Source organism: Rhipicephalus microplus, chromosome 8 (assembly GCF_043290135.1).
Source record: "Rhipicephalus microplus isolate Deutch F79 chromosome 8, USDA_Rmic, whole genome shotgun sequence".
NCBI lineage: Eukaryota > Metazoa > Arthropoda > Arachnida > Ixodida > Ixodidae > Rhipicephalus > Rhipicephalus microplus.
Window position 1 is genome coordinate 59142454 of NC_134707.1, and position 14880 is coordinate 59157333.

The window sequence follows — 14880 nt, forward strand, 5'->3', positions numbered from 1 at the left end:
TCCTAGTGGCAGCAAAATCATTTCTTCCTTAATGATACCAAGCGCCTCCAATAAATCTGGTCTCACACACAGCCCGCTGTGTAGTTTGCTGTAGATTAGTAAATGTATGATTAGTAAATGTATATATTAGGGGTTAACGTTCAGAAACTGCTTATGATTACGAGAGACGCCGTACACTTGGACTCCGAGAAACTCAACCCCATGGGGTGTTGTAAAGTTCAGCTCACCCTAACCTCACGTGCTCAACCACTCCGCCTCCATCGAACGCAAACGCCGAGGTCAAGATTCGATCCCGCGATCTTCGGGCTAGCAATTAAGCGGCCTAACAACTTGACCAATGGTATATTGACGTAAAGAAGCAGGCGTACCCTTACATATGGCCACATTCCGCGTTGCATTAGTCTCGCCGTTCAAATACCGTCAGTGAGTATGTACTCGTACTTGACGTCCAAGTGTCTGTTGCAAGTCTACAGTTTCAATGTCGATTTCAACACTTCCGCTATACCACTTGCAGATTGCATGCGATGAATGTTGGCTTGAGCTAGTGTCTGGTCGATGCCAGTGTAGCAGTCGAGAAAAATGTCGTCGCACTTGCACCTGAGGATGTCGTCGACAAGAGGCTGGACTCGCGCCACACAACTCATGCCGGGGAAACACATCGCCAGGTACGGCAAGTCCTGCCACGCGCACATGCCCACGACAATTTGCGCACCGTCGGAGTCGGACTGTTTTTCGGCGGTGATTGCACACGCGTAGCGCTCTCTCCTTCTGGTCAGGGTCACGTACCCGATGTCCACTCCCGGAAACGTTATCGCAGTCGCTATCAGCGTCTGCAGCGTGAAGTCGTGGATGGGTGGCATGCTCCGATTGATCGCGAAGAGCACCCACGTGAGCCTCTGGCTGCGCGCAAAGAGCCAGCAGTAGGCCGCAGCGAGCTTGCGAAGTCGCACCAGGCGTGACGCGCCTGTTTTTAGGGCAGCACAGACTTTGTCATAGGCCTCTTTGCTATCCTGGACGTCTCCGAAGCGCAGGTCCGATATCACCTTGTCGTCTTCGAGGCTGCGCACTTGGTCCAAGGACAAGTGTCTCATGTGAAGGCACAGTGTGTGGATGTCCTCTTCTGCCATGACCGGCTGAAAATTGGGGCCTCGTTCGGACAGTCGTGTGATGTGGGCAGCCGGTCGCTGTGCAGTGTGACAGCACGAGTCTCGAAAGTGCTGTTTAGTGGCGCAGCAGATGTCTAGGCGCTTTCTGTAGCCCACTGTTCATGATCGAGCCTCTGCCCTGTTCTTGGCACAAATAGCTGTAGGAGTGTGCCGAAGAAGTATAGCCTGCCAACGAAGACCATATCCTGGATCTGAATCGGCGCGAGCGACTAAGAACTGACCTTGTACTGCAGTCTGCCGTAACAGACCCAAATGTGTACTTGCGATGCGACATCTGGTGGGCGGCGCGTTTCTTCACAATAGGAATCGACACAGAAAAAGATTGCGCTTGCGCTTGCTCTGGATAACGCAGCGGGAAAATATTACGGAGCGATATCAACTTCACGTGCGTCCTTAGATGGCTTGGAGAAGGCTATCTGGTCAGAAAAAAGATTCTACAGCGCAGGCGTTTTCTGAATTCCAGTGCGTGCCACTTTCGTCCACATTCTGCCATTTCAGGGTAACGTTGACATAAGAATGTGGGGCATGAAATAACGTACCCGGTGATTCATACTGAAGCTTTAGCGCGCACACATGAAGAGAAATACAATGGACACACAGAGACCTGCGCAGTCCCTATCGTATTTGTCGTCGTGTGTGTGCGCTAAAGCTTCAGTATGCAACAAAACCAACTAGCCCGTCTTTCCGTATTACTCCGGTAATTCGGTGCTTACACATTCGTCTCGTTTGGCGTCCCTAGGAGCGTCATACGCGAACCACATTTTGGATTATTATTCCAGCGCAAACTTTTTTAGGCGGCGTCATTTGTGGTAATTCAGTAAGCGATTATAGTATACGGGTTTCTCTTATGTTTTGAACTTAAACAGAGCTTTCGGCTCGGTTGGCACTGGTAGAATACCGCCCACCTCTCTTCACCAGCCAGAGCTCTGAATGACTCCCCTGAAGTGCGTTCCTGAGGAACAAATAGAAGAAACTGAGAACGCAACTCCTGGGATTCGTGCCAACCACCAGGTGTTTATGTCAAAAGGAGTCTGAGCAGGCGGCCTTGCGGTGTCAGCGGTGACCTACGCCACTGTCACGCCACTGTGGGCGCCAGAACGCAGACGCCATTGCTTCTGTTTTCTGCGTGCGTCACAGATGCGGGAAACGCTCTACTATGAACGGTATATGGTTTTGTTATGAAAACGGGAAAATTTAAACCTAGCGATGCAAAAATGTGTGCACTTGAAAGCTTAAAGACAGTTCCTCGTCTGTGCAATCTTCAGCGCAAATGGCGTGCAAGCGCTAGCAACCGACGAGCTCATATTGAGTTATATCGTTATGTACGAGCACATCTATCTTCCTCGACCCCCTCCTGACCCCCTCGCCACGCCTCGTCTCCATAGCTCCTCTTTCCCACCCCTTTTTATGCTATACTGTACTATGTAATGCTATGGTTTACCCTTGCCCGCCTTCTTTCTTCCTCATCAGCCTCACTTTCCTCTGCTAAGCTCTTGGTAAGCTTTACCATGCATAAATATTCTACGCTAGGAGCTTCTTGGTACATATCTTCATTTTATGGCGCACACGGGCTGAGTCCTCTGTCTGCCGACATCAACGGCCTTAACTCCAGCTTAAGCAGCAGAGCTCCTATGGTCGGTCGTATGGCCGGTATATAGATATAGTTGCGTTATGTCGTGTTTGCGGCTCTAAACATTGCCTTTCGACAACCTGTAAGCATGATTCTAGTGTTATGACGGTACAAAGGCTATGGAATTCATAAATGCGTTTCGAAGACACTAGACATTGCCCACTCGGCGAATTCGGCGATTTGCAAGCCATGGGTTACGTCTTAGCAGAAAAACTTTCATATTTGAGCATCCGTGCACGTGGCCTCCGAGAGTGGCTCCGGCAACAAGCGACGACGCGCTGCGGCTCTGATCGCGGAGGCCACGCCATGTTCCACACGCTTACCTCAGCCACCATGAGGTGCCTCCACGCACCTGCTCCGAGCTTTACAACGCTGGAATTAAGCTGTGCAGTATTACACTAGCGCGCTCGTGGTGCCGCTGGGAGTTATCCACTGCCTTTGAACTGAGAAAAATAAACAAAATAGTGATCAAAGCTTTGACACGCGCTGAGGTGGCTACTTTTCCCGGTGTCATCCCTTTGTTCGGCTTTCCAGCGATTTTCCAGGGACAAAAGGAGAGAGGAGGCAGTGTACGCGCATGACGAATCCTCGCAACTACGCTGGTAATTTACAAATTTGGAACACTTTCTGGGCAATCGACTTGTGAAGCGATTAATAAACGAGAGTTATATCATTCGATGACAACTTACAAAAGTGCTCCTGCTATCCTTGATTGATATGTGGGGTTTAACGTCCCAAAACCACTATATGATTATGAGAGACGCCGTAGTGGAGGGCTCCGGAAATTTCGACCACCTGGGGTTCTTTACTCCTGCTATCCTTGAAAAAACAGCTCCAGTAATCAACAGCCAAACACGAGGCACTGCTTGGGTTTCGTTTCGTTTTCCATTATTGATAAGCCGAGCCATACGAGCTACAACATCCCATCGTCACTTCCGAGTGCCATAGGGTTTCGTAATTTTCATGTCGAACAGATATTCTTAGGCGATCGTCATCAGTTTCGTCACCTACTTGACTACGCCCACTTCAGGGCAAAGACCTCTCCCTTGTTCCGCCAATCGTACGCTTGCAAAGGCTACGTTATCGCCCACCAACTTCTTTATCTCACGTGCCTAGTGAACTTTGCCTCACCCTTGGGCACTCAATTGTTATCTCTTGGGTGCCACCGCAGACATAGCCACTGACCATACCGCATTAAGAAGTGAGATTCATAACGAGCACGCGCGGTGCACAATGAAACGAGCGATGCCAAAAGCGCAGGAATATTGGTCTTCCAGCAGAGACAGCATACACCGGTCCCATGTGAGTGACGTCATGACGTAGGTAACGCCACGCTGTCCTGGGGTTAATAGACCACCCCACATTCGGTGCGTTCGTTGCAGCGCCCGTGGTTGCCAAAGGAACGAGTTGCTAGCTGAAAGGACCAAAGTAGAGTCTAGTTGTAATATGACAGTTCGCACTAGTTTTGTATACACCTGTCGCGTCCTTATTTGTGTTTGTCACAGAGCGTTTATAGCTGCTTGCCGTTCTTGCCGTCGCATTCATTGCTCTGTCCTTGAGGGCAACGATCGAAAGTATTTATAAGATAAGGCCTAAATTGTACCAAAGCATAGATAAATCTGATTTTATTTAGCCGCGTATTCCAGGCCATCACACATTACCTGGCCATCTTCCCAATCCACTTCAACCGAAATATGCTAGGCAGCAAAGCAAACTTTCTGGCGTTGTCAGAGGATACTTGTGGGAGGGCTTTCCGCCCACGCGTCAAAATTAAAACGCGCTGCAAGGTTTCCTACCCACTTTAGCAGAGCGAAAGTATTTATAGGAAGATGAATCACCGCGCTCTCATTTGTAAAAAGACAATTTGGCGTCGCATTTAGGGTCGTAACTACGTAGCCTTGGCCGTGTTGTGTCATCGTCGTCCAGCTGGAAAAGTAAAAGAAACAAGAAAATAAATTTAGGCATAGCAATGTTAAATGCGCCAATCAATTTAAATGCGTTAAGGCTTGATCTTTGTCTGTGCTGAGTACGACAAGGGGTAGCACACACGAATCAAAATACCGGCGATGTCATCCCCGCTTACAAAACAGTCCTTTAAGTTTTTCGTTAGCCCTCGCTTGCCACGAGAATCACTCTTGTTAAAGAGTCACGTAAACACTGTTTGGATATCATTATACTCCCCTCGTAGGTTTTGGAGACATCAAGGTAAGTTAATGCAAATTTATAAAGAGAATCACTGGGGTGAAAAATGACAACTCAGCTATAAGAGTAAGGCATACTATCTCTTGAACTGTAGCAGTAGTTGACAAATTTAGTTCAGCACCTAAACATACATGCTGCAGTAGCTTCATGGGCAGCGACTGCTTCGTTTACTTCCCATTACATTCTTTTTACGCGAATGATGCCCGCGCAATAAAAAAAAAAACGTTCTCGAATAACTCGGGACGTACCGCACATTTTCAACCTACATATCGGAGTGTTATTCGCGTTACAGAACCCAAAAGTGCTCCATGTCCCGTGTTACGCTAGCATGCTTGAAAACGATAATCCTATTCGATAAAACAGACGTAAAATTCGTTGCTATCACATTTTTTTTCATCTGTGCACATATCTCATAAAGGCAAATGTGCAAGATGCGCAAACACGAAAAGGAATTGACGGGAACGTGAGCACGAGTGATCTATAAATCATCACCAAGCGATGATTTCACATATCCAAAACATGTGACGTCACCCTGGCATCACATGACATCGTCATCACATGGCACTGTCGGTAGCTAAAAGCGCACGAATCACTGAGGCCCTACAAAAACGACGTCGGTTTCCGTCAGCTCCGATATTCTCCGATACCGGAGGCAACGCAATGGCACGTTGTCTGCAGGAAGATCTGGACCAGGGTCAATGCAATCAGTGCAGAAGAACTTACCACGCAATAATATGTCGGCTTCAATTAGCGTGAAGTGTGGGCAAATCAACCCAGGTTCAGCGTTTTCCGACAATATCCATCAACATGGCCGCCTCGTACGCCATATCCTGGTTGAAGTACTCGCCTCGCTCGAGTTCCTCAGGATCAACGCCAAAAGTACGGCCAAGAACCTGACGCACTCCATCGGAATCACCCTCTGGCGGTCTGTAGACTGCCACCCACGGCGATGATGTAAAGAAAGCGAAGCAGTAGACGTCGTGGCCCATGCCTCCGTTTTGCGGAACCAGTGCACATCCTTGGGTGAGTTCTTTGCGTATAGACAACGATTCAGCGGGGACGGGCTTCGAATGCACCTCCCACGAGAAGCGGTGGAAAAGCGAGTCCTGCTGGTCACCTTCCGCGTTCTCGACGCGACAGAGAACCCAGGGACCAATCGCCTTCTAAAGCATAAGACACGTGTATATGCCGCATAGACGCTGGAGCCGCTCATTCGTGTCTTCTATAGCAGAGAAGCTTGCGCCGATATCGGCGATGGCGCCTGGAACGGACCTTCCCGTGATCTTCGGGATGCCAAGAGAACTGTCGCCGTCCAGGCAATACAGCTGATCTGCTTGCAGGCGGGAAAGTCGGGCGTCCAGCCTGTCCAAGTCTACAGCTGCCATTACGAAAAAACGGAACTACGCACTCGTGTGCTAGTAGATCGTGGCAATGATACACTTGCCGAGCGCTGATGTTCACCGCTAAGTCTGCCGAAGTGGTCCACCTGGACCACCGTGCCGTCTGCGATCGCGCTGGAGCTGCCACCCCAATGCAAGAATTGCTGGTGTACCTGGTGTTAAAGCGTCGAAGTATCTTGCGCTATCTAGGTAAACGCCTTGTCAAGATATTGGCAATGGTACTTCTGCCGTCACGCGTTTTACGCTACGGAAACGAAACGCATTGGAACTTCCGGTGGTCGATAAGAGGCTGGAAAGTCATGTGACTTGAACAGAAATATCAACTACTGACGTCATGACGTCAGTGGTTGAACGGCACATCACCGTCTAGTTTACTTGGGGTAGTAGTGGTGCTAGCAGAACTGTGCGAATGGAGGTTTATCGGTCGTTATAAAGTCGAGTTGTATGAGAACCGTTGTAAGACGTTGTACTGCATTCATCAAAGTACAGTGTACGTGCGAAGCGCGGCTATGGGAGGGGAGAAGAAATTAATGAAAATTAAAATTTTATTGGAGATACTTGGCCAATAATTTGATTTTTTGTGCGTGACAAAATGGTTTAGCAATTCACTTTGCGGTGTGCCTCACGTGTTGCTGAGTAGTTGATGGCCCGAATGATTTTTTTATGCCACGAATCATAAGCAGACACTCTATTCTTTCAGGCTTGCGTTTAATTTGGCGCACTGCCGCGTCAACACGCTATCATTAATTTTAGCGGGACGGTATCGCGCGTATGATCTGTTCGCTAAATCTCTGCACACATAATGCTCACCTGACCTAGCATTTCAATCAAACAAACCTCGTTCACAGAAGCCGTAAGGAACCGTTGTCGTCCCTGCATTTTCTGACGCGTAACCGACGTGCTGTCACTTTTCTTGAAAATAAATTCTTCACGCTGCCCAATGGAGCACACTGCTGTGAGCGGCAACAAAAGCAACAAGACCATACATGGCTGCTGTCTACGATCGCCCCTTTCGTTTCCACATGAGCTGCAAACACGAGTTTTGACCGTTTGGGTTACTGTGTTCGTAGGTGGCTGTGCAATACCACCTCTTTATTTGTGGGCTACGCAACAGCAGCATCTGACGAATAAAATACAGCTTCTTCGTCAAAATATGTCTTTTTCAGGTTATTTGGTTTCACGTTATTGTTTTTCGGATTTGCCAGAGGCAACGAGAGATCACGTGTACTTGCATCCATTATTCGAGCAAGTATTTATTTTGCATGAGTATATGAGTAAACCCGGATCTCTGCAAGCCTGACAGAGGTGCAGTGTCGATAGACTAAATGGTCAAGACGGTAGCCAAGTTGCTGTCGGCAAAATGCGTTTAATGAAAGGCTTGAATTCGTGTTGGCTGGGCTACATAGTTTTTGATTCCTTTACTTGTGGCATGCGGATCGTGTGATCCCAAGTAGTTATAGGCTACTTTCTCTTCATGAAATACACGTTGCCGTCGTTTGTAGCATTGTGGGTCTTTACTTTTTTCACACTGCCACTCAAACATATTTAATGGACTAAATATGCTTCCAGAAATTATAACAGGAATGTCGCTGGAGTCAATGCTCGCTCAACTGAACTTATCTTTGTCAAGGCAGTGCTGTTACCCTGACGATCGGCTAGTCACTGTGCCGAAACACTGTTTCCAGCGATGTTCTCTCTCAAAAAAATTCTGATCGCTTCAGGAATCCCCGTGCTTGTGCACTTTAGCCCTGTTTGGTACTGAACTTCTGTAAGAAAGTTATAAAAGTCTTCATAAGAAACGTGATTGAGTCAAATACGACGTGTCCTACTCGTGTTGTTGATAACTTTCGCAATGTTTCGAATACTCTGGGTTCAATTCTTGCTCATTATGTCCTTTCATCAATTGCAAATGAGAGTTGCTCGTAGAGATTGACACTTCGACACTACGTGCATGTCTCTGCATTTGTACAAAACGTGAATAAAAAGTACATTTTATTTATGTTAATCGAGATTCGCCTCACCGAAAAGTCGGCCATCTCAACTTTCGCCACTTCAAAACACATGAACGAAATAATAAAAAAAATGTTAACAATATTTTACGAATCGCAGCATTACCAAAGCTGCCAGCGAACCTTAAAGAATGCACGAACACCTTCAGCTTGCACGCAAAGTGCCAAAGGACAGTTTCCACGCGATCCCCCTTCCTCTCGGTATTTCTTCCTATCCCACTTTTTGGTGACCTCAGCAGTGACGTCATTGGATGCTGGGCAGCCGCCAGTGGTAAAAGCGGCGCTGCATGCCGCTGCGTATCAGAATGCGAGAACGCGTTACACGGGAGGTATGGGGAGTTTCCGCCCCTTGGCAGAGCAACGTTACCCTATTTAACCGTCTTTGTCGAATGCATGGTTGACTTGCTCGGCGCACCTCACTGCGGCGTCCGTTCTATGCCCGCCACAACGTGTCTTCATTGCTCCCGTAGTTGGAATGCCAACCGAGCGAGATAACCGAGCCCGATCTGACTAGCAATATTGATCGAGTGAGTGGCGAAAAGGAGTGGAGGCGACTGCAGCGAACTCAAGTCAACCATCTTGCTCAAGCTTCGCCTTATTTAAAATTAACAAAACAAGAAATAAAAAATACATATAGGCAAAAGAAAAGTTCTTCACACTGGTATCGAATCTCTTTATTTGTAAAAACTTGTGGAAGCCAAAAAACGCAAACATTCACATCCACCTCACCCAGTCAACAAGATCTTAGGATGCCAGATCTTTGGTGACGTAAAAAAAGAAATTTTACGTTCATGGCTTATTTCTAGTAGGACACCCGGCTACCGCAAGTGGTAAAAAGCGGTGCTGCCGAGAGCGAATACATGGGAGGTATAGGGAGTTTCCTCCCCGTGGCACAGTTTGCTGGCGTTCCCAAAGGATACTGAAGTGAAAGCTTCTCGTCCACGCGTTAAAATCAAGTCGCACTGCAAGGTTTCCGAGCTAATTTAGCAGAGAAACTAAAAGTTTTTATAACCAGTTGAATCACCACTTTGTCTTGTGTAGAAAAACACTTTGGCGCCACATTTAGGGTCGTAGCAGCGTTGCCTTGGCAGTGTTGTGTCATACTTCTAGTCGCCTAAATCAACGTAATTCGTCAATTGACATCGTCATCCAGCTGGGAAAGTAATGAAAGCTAATGTTTTAGTTTTTTGGCTACCTCGTCTCTGTGCCGAGTACAAGAAAAGGCAGCGTACCGGAATAAAAAAAACACCGACGGTTTCGTCATTTCTTTGGTTGTTATACAAGCTTAGACACGGTGTCGACTATTTTTCTCCAGTGCTCTCTTGCCATGTAAATGACTCTTTAAGGAGAGTTCCGAAATTTTGCTCCCATCGGAGAGGACTGCGAGCTCAATGAAAGTTAGCCCGTCCCTTTAAAAGGAGTCATTGCGAAAAAGAAAGACTCACCTATAAGAGTGAAGCATACTCTCTATTGTAATGTGGTTTCAATTGGCAAATTGATTAAACGCAAGTCACTGAACGCTCAAGCAGCTTCACGTACGGGCAACGCTTGTTCCGCTTACTTCTCAATAAATCCTTTTACCTGATTTACTGTGGCCGTAGCCCACATCTTCAACATACTAATCAACCTCCTCATTTTGCCTCACTTCGTTCAAAACTGCTTCATCATCGATATATAACGCTAACCTGCTTGAAAACAAAAGTTCTAGTCGATGAAAGTGACGTAAACTACTTTGCTATCACACTTTCTTTCTTCTGCCTACGCATACCTCATCAATGCGAAAGCATCAAATGCATCATCAAACATGAAACGGGATATTCGGCTGTGTGAACTCGACGGATGCAGAAATCATCCAATATGAGATGATGTCAGATATTCAAAATTTGAAACGTCGCTCAGAGCATGACACGAAGACGTCGTCATCACAAGGCGCCGTCGGTATAGGTCAAAAGTGAACCGACCAACGAGGCAATCACGTCGGGCTCCGGCAGCGTTCAGTGGAACTTTTCAAGTGCACACATTTTCATAGCGCAAGGTTTGAATTTTCCTCTTTTACATAACACTTTCACATAGTAGCGCATTTCGAGCATCTGTGAGGCACGCTGAAAACAGAAGCAATGGCGTCTGCGTTCTGGCACTGACAGTGGCGTTGGTCATTCCTGACACCGCAAGGCCGCCTGCTCAGACTCCTTTTGACACAAACACGAGGTGGTGTGCGCGAATCGCAGGAGTTGCATGAGCACAGTTTCTGCTTTGTTCCCCATGAACACACTTCAGAGGGGTCCTTCGGAGCGAGTGGTGGTGTAAAGCGGTGGGCGGTATTCCACCAGTGCCAACCGAGCTGAAAGACTTGATGAAATTCCAAACATAAGATAATCTTGTATACCATAATCGCTTACTTTATCACCACAAAAAACGCTGCATAAAAAGTTCGCGCTGGAAGGATACCCCAAAATGTGGTTAGCGTGCGAAGCTCCCAGAGACGCCAAACGAGACGAATGTGTAAGCAGCGATTCACTGTAGTGATTCGGAAAGATGGGCTAGTCGGTTTTGTTACATACTGAAGCTTTAGCGCACACACACGAGGACAAATACGAAAGGGACTGCGCTGGTCCCTGTGTCTCTATCGTATTTGTCCTCCTGCATGTGCGCTTAAGCTCCAGTATGAATCACCGGGTGAGGATACCATGCCCCACCTTCTTATGTGCACGTTACCGTGAAACGGCACAATGTGGGTGAAAGTGACACGCACTAGATTTCACAAAATGCCTGCGGAGTAGCATTTCTTTTTCTGGCCAGATAGCCTTTTTGAAGCCATATAAGGACGCACGTGAAGTTGATATTGCTCTGTAATATTTTCCCGCTGCGTTATCGAGAGCAAGCGCAAACGCAATCTTTTTCCGTGTCGACTGCTATGTGAAGAAACACGCAGCCCACCAGATGTCACATCTTAAGTACACTTTCGGCTCTGTTAAGGAACTACAAGGTCAGTTCTTAGTCGCTCACGCCGGTTCAGATCCAGGATAGCGTCTTCGTCGGCAGGCTATACTTCTTCGGCAAACTCCTCCAGCTATCCGTGCCAAAAACAGTGCGGAGGCTCGATCATATACACTGGGCGACACGGAAGGCGTATAGACATCTGCTGCACCACTAAACAGCACTTTCGAGTCTCGTGCTGTCACAATGCACAGCGACCGCCTGTCCACATCGAGCGACTTTCCGAACGAGGCCCCCATTTTCAGCCGGTCATGGCAGAAGAGGACATCCACACACTGTGCCTTCACATGAGACACTTGTCCTTGGACCAAGTGCGCAGCCTCGAAGACGACAAGGTGATACCGGACCTGCGCTTCGGAGACGTCCAGGATAGCAAAGAGGCCTATGACAAAGTCTGTGCTGCCCTAAAAACAGGCGCGTCACGCCTGGTGCGACTTCGCAAGCTCGCTGCGGCCTACTGCTGGCTCTTTGCGCGCAGCCAGAGGCTCACGTGGGCGCTCTTCGCGCTGAATCGGAGCATGCCACCCATCCACGACTTCACGCTGCAGACGCTGATAGCGACCGGGCTAACGTTCCCGGGAGTGGACATCGCGTACGTGACCCTGACCAGAGGAAGAGAGCGCTACGCGTGTGCAATCACCACCGAAAAACAGTCCGACCCCGAGGGCGCGCAAATTGTCGTGGGCATGTGCGCGTGGCAGGACTTGCCGTACCTGGCGATGTGTTTCCCCGGCACGAGTTGTGCGACGCGGGTACAGCGTATTGTCGACGGCATCCTCGAGTGCAAGTGCGACGAAATATTTCTCGGCTGCTACACTGGTATCGACTGTACACTAGCTCAAGCCAACATTCATCGCATGCAACCTGAAAGCGACAGCGAAAGTGCTGAAATCGATATTGCAACTGTAGACTAGCTACAGACACTTTGACGTCATGTACAAGTGCATACTCACTGACGGTATCTGAACAGAAAGACTAATGCAACGCGGAATGTGGCCATATGTAAAGGTATACACACCTGCTTCTTTACGTCAATATACCATTGGTCAAGTTGTTATGGTGCCTAATAGATAGCCTGATGGTCGCGGTATGGTATCTCGACCTCGGCAGCCGCAATCGATGGAGGCGGAACGGTCGAGACCCGTGAGCTTATGGTGAGGTGAACTGTACAACACCTTACGTGGTCCAGTTTTTTGGGGTCCTCTTGTACGGCGTCTCTCGTAATCGTATAGCAGTTTCGGAACGTTAACTGTTCACGCGTGCAAAAACGGTTCACGCAAACAAAAGAACCCACACATCTAATTTTGGGATACCATTCGGATGATTACATGTCACACGTTCCCAACTTCGCCAATATATTACTAACGCTCCTGATAATTAAGATTTTTCTTCAAAGTTCGAAGCAATAAAAAATAAACAAAACACAAGAATTGAAAATGCAGTTACCGGTGCACGTGAATCATATGTTTTCTGTATTTGTGGTTTACAAATTGCAACATTTCATATACATTTAAATATATGTTTATTGAACTGTGTGTTTTTTGTTATTTTTGTCAGCGACCGCTTGCAGTGAGCTTGAAAGTTTTATAATTCCTAATTTTGTTTATGCTATGTACATGTTGTGTACTTTTGACAGCTCTGGAGTTTTGTTGCCGCCACCTCCACTGCACTATGTGAATAAGGGGGGTGAGAACTTATAGTCAAGTGGATAGTCGCTTTCATTATCACCCCCTCCATCAACTTTGTATTGGTGAAAAATAAAACAATATTATAATTATTTTCTTGATTTTATGTAAGTTCGGTGTTTTACCCTCATTGCACGTAGGCCTGTAAGTCCAGTAACGGCTACGCAAGTAAAAACCTTACATTACGACAGTGTATCAACGTTACACCCCACCAACTGGGGTGGTCTAATAGATAAGGCCTTTTGCTGCTGACCCGCAGGTCGCGGGATCGTATCCCAGCCGTGGCGGCCACATTTTCGATAGAGGCGAAAATGCTTGAGGTCGATGTGCATAGATTAAGGTACACGTTAAAGAACCCCAGGTGGCCAAAATTTCCGGAGCCCTCCACTGCGGCGTCTGCCATAACCGCATGGTAGTTTTGGGACGTTAAACTCCAACAGCTATTATTATTACACCACGTCTTGGCGTTCTGTGACCACAAGATACGATATAGCTCCACAAAAGAGAATATATGCTAGTTTGGTTATTCAAAGACAGACTGTTATTGCGGCTATTTCGGTAGCGCTGTTATTGTGGTGACATTGCATTGCTGAGTAACTCAGGGGACGAATTGCAACTCACGATTACGGAGTTACACAAGGAGAGCAGCAAGGCACGTGGGTCTTAAAATTAATCTGCAGAAAACGAAAGTAATGTACAAATACCTCGGAAAAGAGCAGCGCTTCGAGAGAGGTAATAGTCCTCTTCAAGTTGTAAAAGACTGTCTACTTAGGGCAGGGAATAACCGCAGAGCCGAACCACGAGATTGAAGTAACTAGAAGAATAAGAATGTGGTGGAGCACATTTGGCAATCACTCTCAAATTATGACAGGTAGATTGCCACTATCCCTCAAGAGGATGATATATAACAGCTGTATCTTGCCGGTACTTAGCTACGGAGCAGAAACCTGGATACTTACAAAGAGGGTTCAGCTTAAATTGAGGACGACGCAGTGAGCAATGTAAAGAAAAATGGTAGGTGTAACCTTAAGAGACAAGAAGAGAGCGGAGTGGATTAGGCAACAAACGAGGGTTAAGGATATAATAGTGGAAATCAAGAAGAGAAAATAGACATGGGCCGGGCATGTAGCGCGTAGACAGGACAACCGCTGATCAATAAAGGTAACTAACTGAATTCCCAGAGAAGGCAAGAGAGTTAGGGGGAGACAGAAGGTGAGGTGGGCAGATTAGATTAAGAAGTTAGCGGGTATAAATTGGCAGCAGCAAGCACAGGACCGAGTTAATTGGCGGAGCATGGGAGAGGCCTTTGTCCTGCAGTGGACGTAACCAGGCTGATGATGATAATAATAATGATGATGATGATGTTACTGTGGTGACCACATTTCAGACCTGAAATGATCGTTTCTTTCTTTATTTGCAGGATATAAGTACCACAGGGAGAGCTCTGCTGGCGATGACCATATCAACATGACAAGTTTCTGAAAAAACTACTCTTTTTTGCGATTTCAGGAGTGACATCATCATCTTGCGCTGAAAGTAGATACATTATTTTTAACTTCCCCTTAGGTTAAGAAGAGGCAAGGGTTCCAGGGAAAGCAGAAAGCAAGACAGGCAGATGAGATGGAGAAGACACTTGAGGATCATTCTTGGCCGATATAAGTGCAGTTAAGTTTTTTCTTTTTCTATCATTTAAAACGGCAACATATTATTTATGTTACTGTTGACTGTATGCATCAGTTGCTCTTCAATCAGTTAACAACACCGTATGTGCGCATATATGTGATTGTCGAA

General features: G+C 47.1%; 1 protein-coding gene and 1 long non-coding RNA gene across 2 annotated transcripts in view; one reads left to right on the forward strand and one right to left on the reverse strand.

Moving 5' to 3' along the window:
- LOC119187342 (uncharacterized) overlaps positions 1-14880 on the forward strand; it is a 253981-nt gene that overhangs the window by 103241 nt on the left and 135860 nt on the right. The window lies entirely within an intron of this gene.
- On the reverse strand, positions 4407-6598 carry LOC142768536 (uncharacterized). Its single transcript, XR_012885331.1, has 2 exons — positions 5722-6598; positions 4407-4722 (listed from the first exon to the last, which is right to left on the reverse strand). It is a non-coding gene; the product is annotated as an uncharacterized LOC142768536 (long non-coding RNA).